The 19,538-nt window shown below is 38.1% G+C and overlaps 1 protein-coding gene and 1 pseudogene across 5 annotated transcripts in view; one reads left to right on the top strand and one right to left on the bottom strand.

Moving 5' to 3' along the window:
* The window catches only part of Prmt3 (protein arginine methyltransferase 3), a 133,230-nt gene that overhangs the window by 66,706 nt on the left and 46,986 nt on the right, over positions 1 to 19,538 (bottom strand). The window lies entirely within an intron of this gene.
* Positions 1,985 to 2,578, top strand: LOC109681449 (histone H1.0-like; annotated as a pseudogene).

Raw genomic sequence — 19,538 nt, 5'->3', positions numbered from 1 at the left:
CTAACCTCGCTCAGGATGATGTTCTCCAGTTCCATCCATTTACCTGCAAATGATAAGATTTCATTCTTCTTCACGGCTGAGTAGTATTCCATTGTGTATAAGTACCAAATTTTCTTAATCCATTCATCAATAGTGGGGCATTTTGGCTGTTTCCATAACTTGGCTATTGTGAATAGTGCTGCAATAAACATGGGTGTGCAAGTGCCTTTGGAGTAACCTGTGTTGCATTCCTTTGGGTATATTCCCAAGAGTGGATTGCTGGATCATATGGCAGATCTATGTTTAGATTTTTTAAGAAGCCTCCAAATTTTTTTTCCAGAGTGGTTGCACTAGTTTGCATCCCCACCAGCAGTGTATGAGGGTTCCTTTTCCCCCACATCCTCGCCAACACCTGTTGTTGGTGGTGTTTCTAATGATGGCTATTCTAACAGAGGTGAGGTGGAATCTTAGTGTGGTTTGATTTGCATTTCCTTAATGGCTAGAGATGGTAAGCATTTTTTCATGTTTTTGGCCATTTGAATTTCTTCTTTTGAGAAAGTTCTGTTTAGTTCACTTGCCCATTTCTTTGTTGTAGAACAGTGTTTTTAAAAAAAATTTCTGGTTCAAAATAAAATTAGCTATCTTAAAATGGTTATTTGTTTTCTAAAAGTAAATCCATCAAGGAATAATAGTGGTGATAACTGTTAAAATTCACTGTAGTGCTTTATGAGGAAAGTCTCATTTAATTCTTCCTGAAAGTATTTCCATTTGACTGATGAGGAAACTCAGGCTTAGAAATGTTAAATTAAGACCTAAAAAATAGCACATTGTCACATGAACAGTGAGCAAATAAAACAGAATCTGAAACTTGGTTTACAGAAGTCAGGTTCTGAATCACTATTCTATGTTGCTTCTTAAACTGATTTAAGATTTAGTATTGGTATTAGATGCATTGATAATTTAGGACTCAAGTGTTCCAAAATGAAAATTTTCCCATAGAACATATTAAACAAGTTAAGAATTTACAAATATGGGAATATTCTGATTCCCATATTTGTATGGGAATCAGAATATTTCAGAGTGGTGTCTTAGTTGGCAACTGGCACTTAGCCACCATCCATTGTGAAAATGTTTGCAAAGTCAATGCACATACTAGAAAGATGTGGAAGTAATATATGACATTATAAATTAATAAACCTAATTAATACAGCAGATGAAAGATTCATGTACATATTGCTTAATGGCTATTGCCCTATCTTTCAACTTTCCTGTTTGCTAACCTTCATTTTACTACAGGTTCCCTATGTTGTGACTAAATAGCCTTTAAATTTGGGAATTGTCCTTGGTTCTAAACCAAGTCATTTATTACTGATATCAGAAAGCTTTGTTCCAAATGCCCTGCTCATCTGCAGTGTAATTCAGACTGTAATTTCACAGGCTGCTGCTTCACCTATAGGGGTGCCATCTGGAAGGAGAATTACATAGGATATTTTCTCCTATGATGTTCATGAAACATTCTTCTTTCAAAACTGACATTTACTTTTTAAAATTAAATATTGCATGTACCCTTCAAAAACTAAGTACTACAAAAGAACATACAGAATTAAATCAGGGGCTATTTTTTTCCCCAAGTACTGGGGCTTGAACTCAGGGCCTCATGCCTGCTAGGCTTGCTAGGCAAGCACTCTACCACTTGAGCCACTCCACCAGGCTGTAACTTTATTCTTAAAAGGTCTGTTCATGAACCGTGGAGCTGGGAAAAGAAAAGCAGAATAGGTGGAGGCACAGCCAGGCACTGAGAGCCAACAGAGGACCTGACTGGTGGCACTATCGATACCTACTGCAACCGGCACCAGGGCCCAGAAGCAGTGGCTCCTTGCCTGCACCCCAGCCTGCCCTAGTAGTCAGGGGCCTGACAGCAGATCCCAAGGCCACCTTTGCTCAGCCTCTGATGAGGGCTGGTCCTTTGCAATGCCCCTTCAGCAGCAGAACCAGGCAGGTCACCATGAAGAAGAACTCCACATTCACTCCTGCAGCCAAGCTCCAGCGGGCCAAGGCCTTCAAGAAGTCCACAGACTACCCCAAGTATTCAGACATGATTGGTGGCAGCCAGGCACAGAAGAACCACGCAGGCTCCTCTCATCAGTTCATGCAGAAGTATATCAAAAGCTACTACAAGGTGGATAAAAATAGTGACTCCCAGATCAAGATGTCCATCAAGGGCCTGGTGACCACCAGTGTCCTCAAGCAAAGCAAAGGAGTGGGGGTCTTGGGCTTCTTCCGGTCAGCCAAGAGCAAGAACCCAAGAGGTCAGTGGCCTTTAAGAAAACCAAGAAGGAAGTCAAGAAGGTGGCCCTCCAAAGAAGGCAGCCAAGCACAAGAAGGCTGCCTCCAAAGTTCCAAGCAAGAAGCCCAAAGCCACCTCAGTTAAGAAGACAGCTGCCACACCCAAGAAAGCCAAACCAGTGAAGCCCAAAGCTAAGTCCAGTGTCAAAAAGGCAAACAAGAAGTGACAGTGAAGCCTCTGCTTGCAGACACTCCTTCCTTCCTCCTATTTTCTATAAATACTTTTCTCCGTTCTTCTCTCTTGATCCTCACCTGAAGCCCATCCTAGTTGGACTTTATAAGAGACAGATTTGGATTCCTCAGAAATCATGGAATAATTCCCTTTTTCCTAACCAGTTGTGCAAGGACAGCAGCCACCAATCTTATCTGCACAAGGATGAGGATGCACCTGGGCTTTGTTTTCATAATCTGTTATTCATTTTAGGGGTTGGGATCTGTGTAGGCTCCGTTTTGTTGGGTGACTTGTTTGCTGTGAAGGTAGATGGGGAGGAAAATGAGCCAGGTAGTTCTTTCTGCTGACTGAGAGGATTCCAGGAGCTAACTCAGGCTGGGAGGATCTTTAGGGCTTTAACTTTGGGCACCCAGGGAGTCTCAGAGTCCTTCATGGTGGATCAGCAGTGGGGGTCTAGGCCTTCCTTCTCACTATGTTGTCTGCTTAGTGGGTCTATATTGTATTAGGGAGGGGAAGGGATCCGAGTGACAGCTGGATGGGAAGTCAGCTGTGGGGGGTAGGTCATCTTTGTGGTTTGGGGCAAAGTCTCTTGTTAAATGGTGGGGAGTCAGTGAAGTGCCTCAGTTTACCCTGTGAAACAGGTTTTTCCACACAATTGATGGATTGTGTCCAGGAGGACTTTTTCTTTCTCCTTTGTTTTTTGTGCCTCCTGATTAAGATGCAGCTTTGCTTGGTTTGATCTGGTGTGGCTTCAGTCACACACAGACCTCTTAAAAAGCCTCCCACCTCTTCCACCTGTTTACTTGTAAGTCTTTTCGGGGTAAGTGGGGAGGGGGAGAGAGACTGAAATAAAACATGCTGTAGATGCCTTGAGTTTGCTAAGTAGCATAGAGAGCTAGGTATGATGCATGCATGTGTATATGTATATATGCATATCTAGGCCTAGTTCTTATGCCTTGCCAGGAGCTGGGAGAAAGAAAAACTGTACAGTTGTCTTTCCCTTATTTTTAATAAAGTAAGACAATCGCACACTTGTGTGTCCCCCACACCACCACCTCCCTTTTTAAACAAGTGCTATTTGTGCCGGGAAAATTTTGCCGTCTTTGTAATTTTAAAACTTTAAAATAAAATGGAAAAAAATGTCTGCTCATGATATCTTTTTGGTATAGATTCATTAGTAATAAAAGAAATATTTCACCTTAAGATCCTTTGCTAACTTAAATTTAAATAACTGAATTACTTTAACAACCCTAGGCAAAATTTAGTTATTAATAAAAGGATAGTGAAGGGAAAGTTAAAATAAAATGGTTAATCTGCAGAAACACTGGTAACAAACAGTCAATAATCTGGAATTACTTAAAGATAAAATAGAAAATTACTTGTGCCAAATACACAAATCTACAAAATCTAATCCTAATCTAGCAGAATTCCTATATATGCACACTTAACATTTGGATCTGTAATATCAAATTAATTTACAGAAAGACTGTGATTGTTACTGACACAACTGTATATTAAAATCCAGAATTTATATAGTCAGACATAAAAACAGGCTGGAGGTGTGGCACCTGCCTACCAAGTGTGAGGCCCTGAGTTCAAACCCAGTAATGAAAAAAACAAACAAAAGACATAAAAAGAATCAAAAGACAAGTAAGAGTTTGAAAAGACTGGCCACAAACATGCAGGTATGTGCCCATCTCCAACAAAGAACACTAATTTTTTTTAAGTCTGTTTGCAATCCCAGTTACTCAGGAGGCAGAGAGTAGGAGGTTCAAGTTTCTAAACCAGCTGGGGCAAAAAGTTAGCAAGACCCCATCTCAATGAATAAGCTCAAGCTAGGTGGCACACATCTGTGGCCCCAGATATGCAAGAGTCATGGGTAGGAGGAGCACAGACCAAGCCTGGCCAGGGCAAAAACCAAGACAGTCTATCTGAAAAATAACTAAAGCAAAAAGGGGTAGAGGCATGCATCAAACACTGGAGCATTTGCTCCCTAAGTTCAAAACACAGTACCTCAAAAAAACCCACAAAGGAAAAGTAAGTAAATGAATTATATATAATTACTTCACAAAACAAGAAATACAAATAACCACCCATCATATGCAGAGATCCTAAACTTTATTAGTAATTCAAACACAATGGAAATGACTTCACAGCTACCAGATCCACGCTCATATTATACCCATTCTTGGAAGTCTACCAAAGCATGAGGCAAGAGTTTTACTACTTTAGAAAAGTCTGGCATTCAGAAAGAAGAATGAAATTATGTTGTTTGCAGGTAAATGGATAGAACTGGAGATCTACATATGACACCATAATCTGCTGAATAGTAAGGCAGCATGGTGATAGAGAAAGAGTAAGTAATGGGGAGGGTGTTAATCTGATTAAAGCTTAATATATACAGGCCTGAAATGTTAAGGTGAAACTCTCTTGGACTATAATATACACTTAAAAAATGAAGGACAGGAGGATAAAACAGGTCTTAATATATACACCTGTACACCAATGTTCATCAGAGCACTACTCACAACAGCCAAGCTATGGAAACAACCCAGATGCCCTACAACTGATGAATGGATCAAGAAAATGTGGTATATATATGCAATGGAAGTTTTACTCAGCGCAAGGAATAATGACAACATATGGTTTAAAGGTAAATGGATGCAATTGGAGGACATGTTAAGTGAAGTAAGCCAGGTTCAGAAAGACAAAGGCCACATATTTTCTCTCACATGTGGAAGACAGATCCAAAAGATAAACATATACACAAAAACAAACACTATCATACACAAACGTAGGACATGTTTGCAATAGTGGAACTACTATATGAAACTTGGGGAAAGAGGAAAAGGAAAAGAGAATGATGAAGCATCAACAATATTATAAAACATAACATCTGTGAAGGTAGAGGAAATAAGGATATATAATGAAAGCTGTTGAAAAACAGAGGAGGGGGGAGATAAAGGGGTACGGGAAAGTAATAGAAGGAGTTGAACATCCGGATGAAAGTAAAGTATACTCACAGCAAGGACACATTGAGAAAACCCCTTGAACATCAACTTAGATATTAATAATGAAAGACAGGACTGTAAAATAGGTACGAGAGAGTGTGTGTAGGGGGGTACTTGTGGGAAGGGAGGAGGGTAAATGAAAGAGATTAAGGTGAGGGCATATGGTTTATGGACTTCACATACTTACACAAAATAGAACAAATAAACCTCTTGTAATAGTTCTTAAGTGGAGCAGGGAGGTGGTCAAGGGGAAGAGATGCTGAGGATGACCTAACCAATGTATAATATAAGCCTATTTGGAATTGTAACAATGAATCCCCCCGATACAACACATATATCCTAATAAAAATAATTTTTTCCCCCTCACTTAATGTTTTTTGTCTTCTGTGAGTTGTTATAGCATTTTTCTTACTGACCATGTAAGAGATAAGATATATTTTAATCCATTATTTCATTTTAACCTTATTGTACCATTTTGTTTTGGGCCTTTTGGAAACAGGCTGTTTATTTATTTATTTGTTTTTTTTTTTTATCATTCATATGTGCATACAATGCTTGAGTCATTTCTCCCCCCTGCCCCCACCCCCTCCCTCACCACCCACCCCCTCGATACCCGGCAGAAACTATTTTGCTCTTATCTCTAATTTTGTTGAAGAGAGAGTATAAGCAATAATAGGAAGGAACAAGGGGTTTTGCTAGTTAAGATAAGGATACCTATACAGGGAGTTCACTCACATTAATTTCCTGTGCATGTGTGTTACCTCCTAGGTTAATTCTTCTTTATCTAACCTTTTCTCTAGTTCCTGGTCCCCTTCTCCTATTGGCCTCAGTTGCTTTTAAGGTACCTGCTTTAGTTTCTCTGTGTTGAGGGCAACAGATGCTAGCTAATTGTTTGGTGTCTTACCTATCCTCATATTTCCCTTAAAAAATTAATAGAAAACCAGGTCTTTTCCAGGGGGGTTAACAGTGGGAGGTGGGTGGACACAAGGAAAGGGTGAATGAGCTGAATATGGTGGATGTATTTTATATTCATATATGAAAACAGAAGCATGAAACCTGTTGAAACTTTCTGAGAGGGGAGAGGGGGATGAGGGAGAACAATAGGGGAGGTAAATCTAACTAAGATATATTGTAAGCACATATATAAATATCATAATGTATCCCCCTGTACAACTATCATATGCTAATAAAAAAGTAATAGTAAAAAGGTTGGCATTACCTAGTGATGTGGAAGAGAAGCAGACTACGATGGAGCGGTTCAACTCCTAATTACACACTCAGAAACACCTGTTGCATGTGACTATAACATGTACAAGTATATTATAGCACTATTATTTGCCATAGTAAAAACTGGAAATGATCCAGTTCCCATCTTCAGTAGAATGAAAAAACATACTGTGTACATTCATACAACAGCATCTTCAAAAATGAAAATGGGCAAATTAGTCTTACAGGTAACATAATAAATGCTATGAATACGACTGAGCAAAGTGCAAAATATACTTTTTAATACAAAAAGATACATATTGTTCCATTTATGTAAATGTCAAAAACTGGCAAATAAAAACTAGACTGTTCATAAACTAGATCATTAAAAGGAGGTAAATATATATAATGGAAAGGAACGGAATGATTACCATAAAGGTCAAAAAAGGCAGTACCTCTGGTGTAGGAAGGAATTATAACTGAGAAGTATATGGATAGCTTTCTTCTGCATTTTGATCTACTGAAGATTATAAAGGTTTGTATTATATAATTTATGGTTACTCTATGCCTGTCAATTTATGCAGTTTTCTGTGTATATTCCACAACTTCAAAGGTTGTAAAAGGAAAATTTACATGGCTAGTGTACATAATATGCAATATGGGTGAAAGCAAAAAGGCACACAAATCTGTTCGAAGGACGATATGTGTATTAAGGACAAATATTCCCCTTTGTGGTGGGGAATATGATAGCAGGGATAGGTAAAGGAGGGATACTAATTCTTTGTTATAAATTCTTGTATCTTTTGAATTTGTATCATGATTATCTTTTAGTCACTGATAAAATTAAGGGCAAATAATCACTTTCTAAAAAGATTAAAGCGTCTTTCATACTTTATTTTAGAAACAAAAAGTAGAAGGAACTGATTTTTAAACAGAAATGTCAAGATTATAGGCAGAGATGTTAAAAGTGGTTTTAAAAAGAATCAAGTACAGATGCTCAACTCAATGGGGTTATGTCCCAATAAGCCTATCATAAATTGAAAATATCATAAATCAAAAATGAATTTAACACTCCCGTCCAATATCAAAGCTAAGCAACATGGTGCACTGTGGAGTATCGGTTGTTTGCCCTGGTGACTGTATGGCTGACCAAAAGCAGCAGCTCACTGCTGCTATTCAGCATTGGGAGTTTTATACCATGTACTGCTAGCCTAGGGAAAGGTCAAGTTTTAAAATCTGAGGTATGGTTTCTATTGAAAGTATACTACTTTCACACCATTGTGAAGCCAAAAATATCTTAAATTGAGCCAGCTTAAATTTGGGACCATCTACATATGATATATATACAGGTTAAAAGAAAAGGGTGGGGATGTGGTTCAGTGGTATTTGTCTAGCACTCACTATGCCCTAGGTTTCATCCTCGGCACTGCAAAAACAAAACCAAAATAAATTGGAAAAGGGACAAAAATATACATTCAAATATAAACAATGAAAAATTACAGTGTCTATTAGTAGACTAAAGAACCAAAAATAAAGATCACTTCATAATGATAAAGAAGGTATGCTTTATAAAGAAATAATAATCCTCATGATATATCTAATAACCATACAAAAATAGTTGAAGCAAAAGCTGACAGAAATGGAAAGAGAAACTACTTGAATTGCAGTAAGGATTTATTGTTCTTTCAGCAATTGATAGTACACTTGAATTAAGGAAGAATTTGAAAGACCTGAATGATACCATCAATCAAGTTGATCAAAATGACAATTATGTAACACTTTTCAAAATAATAGAATCTATTCATTCTAAATCAATGTAGAACATTCAACACAACGGGCCACATGCTGGCACAAAACAAGTTTGAACAAGTTTAAGGGAATGGTAGCATACACTGTATAGTCTCTTATCACAACCAAATTCAATGAGAAATCATAACAGAAAGACATCTAAAAATTTTCCTAATGGAAGATGTCTGCCCCATACTAAATATGAGGGTAGGGACTATAATCGATTGTTTACAGTTTTATGCTGCCAAGAACAGTGCCAGGTACACAGTAGCCACATGGTATTACTCAAAAGAGGATGGAGATATATACCTGTTTTTATAATAGATTAAAATGTTTTAGGAAGACTGTATTAGAAACTATTAACAAGTCTTACTGGAGGACGAGGGATGGGTCCTGAGGGGTAGGGTACAGACCAGGGAAGGATAAAATTTTTAGCATTATTTATGTATTAGTACATAATTAAAAGATAAAATTTTACACATGTAGCTTAAGTATTTGCAATAGCTGCTCTTATTTAACTAATATTTTGCTTGATTAGAAGCTTCTATGCAAGAAAAATAAGAATCCTAGTAATAACCTACTATTGGTTAGGCCCCTATGGTCCTGAACAACAACTTCCTTCCTCTTTTCTCAACTTACAACATACATACAGTTCTCACATTTTAGTGTTGTGGAATTCTGGAGAATAGAGATTTGGACAAGAGATCATTTCTTCCACATGCTCTTCTCAAAGGCTGAGAATTTTTATTAGTTTAAAAGTCATTCTCCCATAAGATGGCACTCTGACTTAACTAACAAAAGACACTCAAATTGACCATTTTCCTCAAACCGTGCCAATCAGTCCGGTGAGGTTTTACTCCAGATCTAAGGAATTAGTTTCCAAGGTAGGTTGTATATGTATTTATAATATACTAGTTCCAATTCTCCAAACTGGTAATAAATAAATAAATAAATAAATAAATAAATCTTTATTTATAACTAGGTACTCTACACCTCAAAGTACAACTAAAGTATTAGCTGGCACTTTAATTAAAGACAATCATATTGAAGCACTATATAAGACTGTGCTATGATCTGAATGTATCTCCTAAAATTTGTATGTTGACAATCACAAATGTGACAGTATTAAGTGGGACTTTTATGAAGCCATTAAGTCATGAGGGTAAAACTCTCATAAGTGGAATTAGGATCATTATAAATGAGCCTGAGGTTGTGGATTCGTTTCCTCTGTTCTTTCTGTCACAGGAAGATACAGTATTCACTCCTGCTATAATACCCATTAGCAAGACACTATCTCGGAAGTAGAGACCAGAACTTCATTAGACACTGAATGATCAGCACCTTGATCTTGGACTTGCAGCTTCCACAACTATGAGGAATTTTTGTTTTTTATAAAATCACCACGTCTCAGGTACTTAGTTATAAGCATCACAAATGAAGTAAGAGTGACTCTTATGTATAGGTTATGTATTTTTAAGGCTATGGAAAATATCTACTAACAGTATGTTTCAGTACTTAAAAAGCAAGACCTCATTCCATTTCCAGGAACAGTGCATTTTAGGAACTACTGATCCACTAAATACACTGTACAATACAAAAAAAAAAGCATATCAGTAATGTACTGGATAGAGGTGAAGGGCAGTGTCAGAGAAAAAGACCACAGTTCAACCAAGGTGAAGAATGTAAGAAATTTTCCCAAAGAAAGCAGGGACAACCAAACCTATACAAACGGTGAATTGGAAAATCTCAACTGCTGATACATTCCCGCCACCCAGCCCAAACCTGAGTCTAGAACCTTGGTGCCAATTGGTCCCACAAGCACTTCATTCTGACCCATACGCCATCTCCAATAATTTTTAAGCGTAAGTCAGGCCTCATGTAGATGCACAAACCTAATTTACAATGCATAATGGGAGAGGAAGAACTTCAAGACAAAGCCAATAATTTTAAATTCTTTAAAGTCTCTGTCAAAACTATGGAAAAACAGGAACTCCAGGAAGATTCCAAGATGGCAGCTAGACGGAGGAAGCAGAAAGTGTGCCTCCTATAGTGAAATCTTGGAGAGATGCTGGAGACACACTTTGTAGGCAAAATCACAAGAAGAGGCAAAACTTTGACCCCTCCACACCCTCCAGCCGGCACAGAGAATCTCCACTTCAAGTTAAACGGAGAAACAAGGAGGGCTGCCAGGACGCTGGATGCCCACGCCCAGACGGCTTGGGAAGACATGGACAAGGTGAGCTTCCCGGTACCGCGGTACTCCCACAGACAACACTGGGCCAAAGCAGCATAGCCCCCTGGACAGACCGACCTCCATCCAGGGAAAAAAGACAAACTGAGTAATAAGCAATAAGAACAATAAAGACAAGCGGGAAAGAGGGTGGGGCGCCCTGAGCGCCAAAGATTGGGGGAAGGGAATCCTTCCCGGAACAGTAAAAAAACAAGCCGGGCGGGCAGGGGAGGCTCCAGCGGGAGCAGGGGCATGCGCCCAGCAACCAGGACCAGGAAAGCTTGTGAGAGTGGCGCAGGGAGGAAAACTCCACAGTAGAGAAGGGAAGACCCAATACTCATGTGAGCTGTAAACAAACATGGGGCTGGCAGAAGCAGCAGCACCGCCCAGTAATCAGGAGCACAAACCTTGTAAAAGTGACAGTGGGAAGAAAACTGCACAGGAGAGGGGGAAGACCCACTTCCCACATGAACCGTAAATAAACACTCAGGCCTGAGAAAGCGAGTGCGGAGTCACTTTCTCCAGCGTGCTTGGAAAGGGGAAAGTTAGTAGCACAGGCTCATGCACAGGAAAACTCTGAGTAAACAAAGCCTGCAGGGCCAGGTGAGTCCTAAGTTCACCCCAGAGATCTGCATAAATAATGCTGCCAGCAACAGCAGGCTGACAGCAGCGGGCAGGCAAGCCACAGCTGCAGATACCATTCACAGAACTATCTCCAGACTCTTTTTTTTTTTTCTCTTTTTCTCCCTACCATTGAAGAGACAACAACCAAATTACACCTGCATGCTGAAAAATTTACTGAAACTGTATTGCATTTGAACTTGGGACACTTGGTGGGGTTTGTGTGTGTGTGTGTGTGTGTGTGTGTGTGTGTGTGTGTGGTTTTGTTCTACTTTATGCGTCCCCTTTGATGAGAAAACTACAGAACAACATCTGAGGTACCATCTCCAGGATTGGAGACTGAGACGGACACCCAAATTATTAAGACTGAAACTTCATTGCATTTGAACTTGGAGGTTTTTTGGTTTTTTGGGGTTTTTTTAAATTTTCTATTTTTGATTTTATTTTATTTTATTTTTATATAAAGATAGTTCTTTCATTTACTTATTTTTTTTTATTCTTCTTTATTTTTTTTATTTTTTATTTTCAATCCTCTGTCTCTCTAATGCCTGTTCAGCTTACTGTCAATTAGTACACTAATGCTCCCTGTTTATACCTTTGAAACTTTCTTGTCTGATTCCTTGTTCTGTTTTCTTCTTGTTGTCTGTTTATTTGTTTTTCAATTTTCTTTAACTTCTTGCTTTCCATCTCCATTCACCCTTCCATTCTAAATATTACCATTGTTATTATTACAAGCTAGAAAATACTTAATTGCACACAGTACAGGGACAGTAACAACACCAAAGACAATGACAGGAAGACAGAAAAAACAGGGAAACCAGTTTCCCCACAGCAAAAAATTAGTACAGGAACCAGAGGGAAATGAAGAAAACAGATACTCAGATCCAGACTCCTACAAAATGAAGATAAACTATGCCAAAGGACCCAATGAAGCCCACAAGAATAATTTAAAAGAAGACATACTACAGGTACTCAATGAGAATTTTATAGAGATGATACTGGATAGGGTCAACCAAAATGTACAGTAGACACTCAAGAAATTCCAAGACAACAAAAATGGAAAAGTTGAAAAAGCAAAAGAAGAAATAAAGGAAACCATAGAAGCACTGTATAAACACCAAAGTGAAATAGAGAACAGGATGAATAAACAGATAAATGAACTCAGGACAAAAATAGACAACATTAAAGAGGAAACCACCCAGGATATGGAAAACATCAGAAAAAAAGAACGAAACAGTACTGCAAAACAAAACGGAAGGCCAATCCAACAGAATAGAACAAACAGAAGACAGAATCTCAGAACTTGAAGATAAAATGGTAATGAAAGGAAAACCCGAAGAACTGTTACTGAAACTACTCAAGACCTGTGAAAAGAAAATGCAAGAACTTACCGACTCCATCAAAATACCAAACTTGAGAATCATGGGCATCGAAGAAGGAGAAGAGGTGCAAGCGAAGGGAACGCGTAATGTATTCAACAAAATAATAACGGAAAATTTCCCAAATCTAGAGAAAGATATTCCTATACAGATCAAGAAGCCTCCACGACACCAAACAGACCAGATCAAAATAGAACTACTCCACGACATATCATCATTAAAACAACAAGTTCAGAAACTAGGGAAAGAATATTGAAAGCTGTAAGAGAGAAAAAATAACTAATATACCAAGGTAAACCGATCAAAATCACAGCAGACTTCTCAACAGAAACATTAAAAGCAAGAAGAGCGTGGGGTGAGATCTTCCGGGCACTGAATGAAAATAACTTCAGCCCCAGGATACTCTATGCAGCAAAGCTATCATTCAAAATAGATGGAGCAATAAAAGTCTTCCATGATAAGCAGAAACTAAAACAATACGTGACCACAAAGCCACCACTACAAAAGATTCTTCAAGGGATTCTGCACACAGAAAGTGAAACCCAACTTAACTATGAAAAGACAGGCAGCACCAAACCACAGGAAAAGAAAAAGCAAGACAGTAGAGAGTAACCTCAACTTAGGTACACACAATCAAACCTTCAAACAATTAAGAACATTGAATGACAGGAATCACCACATACCTATCAGTACTAACGCTTAATGTTAACGGACTTAATTCACCCATCAAAAGGCACAGCTTGACAAAATGGATAAAAAGGGAAGATCCAACAATGTGTTGTTTACAGGAGACCCATCTAACCAAAACAAACAAGCATAAGCTAAGGATGAAAGGCTGGAAGAAAATTTACAAAGCCAATGGCCACCGAAAACAGGCAGGAGTAGCAATACTTATCTTTGACAAAGTAGACTTTAAACCTACATTGATCAAACGAGCTAAAGAAGGACATTCCATACTAATAAAAGGGGAAATAGACCAAAAGGAAATAATAATCATCAACCTGTATGCACCCAATGTCAACGCACCTAATTTCATCAAACATACCCTGAAAGACCTAAAAGTATATGTTAACTCCAACACAGTGGTTGTGGGAGACTTTAACATCCCTTTATAATCAATAGGTAGGTCATCCAAACAAAAAAATCAATAAAGAAATCCAAGATCTAAAATATACAATAGATCAAATGGACCTAGTTGATGTCTACAGAACATTTCATCCAACTTCTACACAATATGCATTCTTCTCAGCAGCCCATGGAACCTTCTCCAAAATAGATCATATCCTAGGGCACATAGCAAGTCTTAGCAATTATAAGAAAATAGAAATTATACAGTGCATACTATCTGATCACAATGCAGTAAAAGTAGAACTCAACAACAAAAGTAAAGACAAAAAACATGCAAACAGCTGGAAACTAAATAACTCATTACTTAATGAAGAATGGATCATCGATGAAATAAAAGATGAAATTAAAAAGTTCCTGGAAGTCAATGAAAATGAAAACACAACCTACTGGAACCTATGGGACAAATCAGAGGCAGTCCTGAAAGGAAAGTTTATAGCCATGAGTGCATATATTAAAAAGACAGAAAGATCCTAAATCTATGACCTAATGATACATCTCAAACTCCTAGAAAAACAAGAACAAGCAAATCCCAAAACAAATAGACGGAGAGAAATAATAAAAATAAGAGCTGAAATCAACGAAATAGAAACCAAAAAAACCATACAAAGAATTAATGAAACAAAAAGTTGGTTCTTTGAAAAAATAAACAAGATCGATAGACCTCTGGCAAACTTGACTAAAATGAGGAGGGAAAAAAACCCAAATTAGTAGAATCAGGAATGCAAAAGGGGAGATAACAACAAACACCATGGAAGTCCAGGAAATCATCAGAGACTACTTTGAGAACCTATATTCAAAAAAATTTCAAAATCTTAAAGAAATGGACAGATTTCTAGATACATATGACCATCCAAAACTGAACCAAGAGGAAATTAATCACCTGAACAGATCTATAACACAAAGTGAAATTGAAGCAGCAATCAAGAGTCTCCCCAAAATGAAAAGTCCAGGACCTGATGGATTCTCTGCTGAATTCTATCAGACCTTTAAAGAAGAACTGATACCAACCCTCCTTAAAATGTTCCATGAAATAAAAAGGGAAGGAAAACTGCCAAACACCTTTTATGAAGGTGTTTGAGTTGTTTAATTAATAGTTCTTCAGTTTTTCCTTTAATTACCATTTCATCTTCTGGTTCTGAGGTTCTGTCTTCTGTTTGTTCTATTCTGTTGGATTAGCCTTCCGTTTTGTTTTGCAATTCTATTTCATTCTTTTTTCTGAGGTTTTCCATATCCTGGGTCATTTCCACTTTAATGTTGTCTCTTTATGTCCTGAGTGCATTTATCTCTTTATTAATCGTGTTCTCTGTTTCACTTTTGTGTTTATACAGTGCTTCTATGGTTTCCTTTATTTCTTCTTTTGCTTTTTCAAATTCTCTATTTTTGTTGTCTTGGAATTTCTTGAGTGTCTCCTGTACATTTTGGTTGACCCTATCCAGTATCATCTGTATAAAATTCTCATCCAGTACCTGTAGGATGTCTTCTTTTAAATTATTCTTGTGGGCTTCACGGGGTTCTTTGGCATAGTTTATCTTCATTTTGTAGGAGTCTGGATCTGAGTATCTGTTTTCTTCATTTCCCTCTGGTTCCTGTACTAAGTTTTTGCTGTGTGGAAACTGGTTTCCCTGTTTTTTCCGTCTTCCCGTCATTACCCTTCTTGTTGTTATTGTTCCTGTACTGTGTGCAATTAAGTATTTTCTGGCTATAATTATAGCACTAGTGATATTTAGAATGGAAGGGTGAGAGAAGATGGGAAAGCAGAGAAGTTAAAAGAAAAGGGAAAAACAGATAATCAAGTAGAAAAAAAACACAACAAAGAAACAAAAAAAGTTTCAAACATATAAACAGGGAGAGACAGTGTACTACTCAACTGTAACCTGAAAAGACATTAGAGAGACAGAAAGAGGACTGAAAGTAAAAAAAAGAATAAAGAATAAAAATAAAAAGTAAATGAAAGAAAAAATGCGTATATATAAATGTATATGTATAAATATATGTAAAACAAAATATAAAAAAAAAAACCTCCAAGTTCAAATGCAATGAAGTTTCAGTCTTAATAATTTTGTTGTTCATCCCTCAGCCTCCTATCCTGGAGATGGTACGTCAGATGTTGTTCTGTAGTTGTCTCATCAAAGGGGTAACATAAAATAGAAGAAAACCGCACAAAACAAGAAAAAAAAACCCCACAAAGTGTCTCAAGTTCAAATGTAATATAGTTTCAGTAAGTTTTTCAGCATGCAGGTGTAGTTCGGTTGTTTTCTCATCAAAGGTAGGGAGAGAGAAAAAAGAGTCTGGAGACAGGTCTGTGAATGGCTATCTACGGCTGTGGCTTACTTGCCCACTGCTGTCAGCCTGCTGTTGCTGGAGGCATTATTTATGAAGATCTCTGGGGTGAGCTTAGCACTCCCCTGGCCCCATAGGGTTTGTTTACTCAGAGTTCTCCTGGGCTTTCCCCTTTCCAAGCACACTGGGGGAAGTGACACTGAACCTGCTTTCTCAGGCCTGCATGTTTATTTACAGTTCACATGGGAAGTGGGTCTTCCCCCTCTCCTGTGGAGTTTTCCTCCCACCACCACTTTTACAAGCTTTCCCACTCCTGATTGCTGGGCATGTGCTGCTGCTCCTGCTGGCCAGGGTGTTTGTTTACAGCTCATGTGGGAGGTGGGTCTTCCCCCCCACTTTCACAAGCTTTCCCACTCCTGGTTGCTGGGCACACGCCCCTACTCTCACCCTCTCTGGCCAGGCCCGGGTTGTTTATTTACATTTCTGGGTGGGATTCCCCTCCCCCACTTCGGCGCTCAGGGCGCCCCACCCTCTTTGCTACGTGTCTTTATTGTTCTTATTGCTTATTACTCAGTTTCTCTTTTTTCCCTAGGTGGGGGTCAGTCTGTCCAGGGGGCTATGCTGATCTGGCCCAGGGATGTCTTTGGAAGTACCGCGTACCACTTAGCTCACCTTGTGGTCCGCATCTTCCAAATCCATCTGGGCGCGGGCAACTGGCAGCGGCCCGGGGGCCCTCCTGGTTTCTCCATTCAACATGAAGTGGAGATGTTCTGCGCAGGGTGGAGCTGTGGAGGGGTCAAAGTTTTCCCTCTTTTCAGTGGCTTTGCCTGCAAGGTGTGTCTCCAGCGTCTCTCCAAGATTTCACTTTAGGAGACATGCTTTCTGCTTCCTCCCTCTAGCCGCCATCTCAGATACTCTGTAACTGGACTCCAGGTGGCTTCAACGCAGCCTCAGAACTGCTCCCGACTCTCTCCCCAACAAGTACGAGAAAAGCCAGGCAGAGAACTGCCAGAGGTCCAAAGAGAGCCACGGGAACCCAGTCCCAGAAGCAGTTTAAAACAGTCCTATGGCAAACTAGTTTTAAATGTCTGAATTGTTAGTTTTTAGACATTCTGGAGTGTTTGGATGTGTACTCTTTCAAATTCTTAAATAACTACATTCCAGAGTTTCTATATTTATAGTCGTAACAGAACAAGCACAGAAGAAATAACATCAAAATCAATTACAATAATAATAATTTTTTAAAAACCCAAACGATTAGTGAAAACAGTAGTGAGGTGTAAAAGGATTTGAGGTGTAATAGAATTTTCTTCCTAAATCCATCCTTAGCCAGTAAAAACCAGTTTGAGATTCTCACAAATTCAGTCTAAAGAAAATCCAAGGGGATATCTTCCAACTCTTCTTCTGGAAGAGAAATGAGTGAAACTGGGAAAGTAAAGAGCTGGGCTACTCTTTTTACTCTAGGGTTACCTGTTGAATTAGGAAACAAGTAAAAACGAATTGATTCTACCCATGGCAAAGGCATCTGGCCTCAACAGACAGAATGAGATTTTAAAAGACCTCTGAGAAAGAAAAGGAGTGGGGCCCCTCAACTCTGTCCTCAGACTACAGAAAAGTAGAGCAATTTATGAAACCACTCAGTCCTCAAACTGCTGTGTGGAGAGACAATCAAGCTGGTTTCAGTATGAGACATAGACAGTCAAGACATTACAGCAAGAACAAATAGCAAGTCTGGACTCAGTCACCCAAATATGGCAACTATGCAAACACATGGTAAATTCCCTTCATTCGTTCAATTCAATAAATGTAAGAAAATCGGATGCAAAAGATAAAGATTCTAGCCTAGTTAAAAAATATAGGTTAAAAAAGAGAGATGAAAATTTCTCATTGCAAAAAAACTGTAGAATAGAATTTAAACACAAGATAGTAAAGCAATGAACTAAGAGAATGGAAATTCAGGGAAGTAAAGTGAGAGATAAAATATTAAAAAAATAAACAAGACAGAAGCAGGAAGGAACATAATGGACAGAGCTAAAAATCTAATACTAACATGGAGGGAATGAACACAGTGAATGCAGATGGAAAAATAAGAGTTCTGATATAGAGAGTCCACAGAGCCATTTAACATGAGGATATTTGGTGACCTTAAAGCAGGGACTGCAACAAAAAGAGCAGACATTTCCATAAAAATGAAGAAACAAGTCAATCTGTAATTCAAAACAACACGAAGAATATCAGGAATATCAGACACAGATTCCTTAATAAGCATCTCTTACCTAACTTACTATGTCTCAGGATGAAAGAAATCTTCAGCTATACACATATGAAAAACCATGTATAAGGGAAAAAGAAATCAGACTACCATCAGAATTCTCCTGGGAACACTGAAAAGGTTTTGTGAGAAAAAGCATATCCCCAAGAAATTGTTCAGGAGCCAAAGGCAAGGAGGAGATACTCATAATTGTCAATTAAGGAACAGTACTCAACATCACATTTAAAAAAATCTTAATAATACAGTCCTATTTATTAAGGGATAAATGAAAAGTAAAAAATAGGGAAGTCACAGTGAAAGAACAGTTGGCACCCAAATGTTTTAAAACATACAATCGCTAGTAAACAACCAATAGTGATTAAAGAGCCAACTATGAATACTATTAACTTCTGCAAAATAAGAAGAGTGTATCAAAAATTAAGATAAATTCTATGACGGTGCTCACGTCCTCATTTTTCAGAGCAGAGTTAACATCAAGATTGTTCTCTAGAATTAAAACATAGTAAAAAAAAACAAACAGAAAACCAGAACTCTCCTGATGCTAAGTCTTTTAGAGAGAGGGAAGAACACAATGAACACAAGCTCAGGCTCTGAAGCCCAGAGTGCGTTTAAATATACTGGCTTAACTGCTGTATGCTTTGCAGCACTGCTGGAAGGAGCCAGTGAGTTGATACACATAAAGCACATAGAGCAGTGCATGGGACACAGCAACCAATGAATTCTTCAATATCATTTCAACAGTAAAATTCAAGAAAAATTAACATTAATATTTTAATGCATTCAGTAGTAGTGGATAAAAAAAATACCTATTCATGCATAAAAAAGATGTTCAGAGAGAATGCACTTGAGTTATGGGTTCTCTTAAATGTATTATTTTAGTTTTTTAAATGAACAGAATCTCTTACTTTTAATGTAATCCAAAACATTTCCCTTCAACATTAGTATTTTGGGATTTTAATTAAGAAATTGCTCTCTATCCAAAGTCATGAATATATCACCTTTATTCTCTATCCAAAGTCATATTTTAATACATTAGCTTTTATTTTCTTCACATGCAGGATTTTAATTGACCTGGAATTGATTTCTTCATGTCCTAAAAAGCAGTCAGTATTCTTTTATTCCCAAC

This window comes from Castor canadensis, chromosome 1 (assembly GCF_047511655.1).
Source record: "Castor canadensis chromosome 1, mCasCan1.hap1v2, whole genome shotgun sequence".
NCBI classification, from domain to species: domain Eukaryota; kingdom Metazoa; phylum Chordata; class Mammalia; order Rodentia; family Castoridae; genus Castor; species Castor canadensis.
This window is presented reverse-complemented; position numbering and strand designations above follow the sequence as displayed.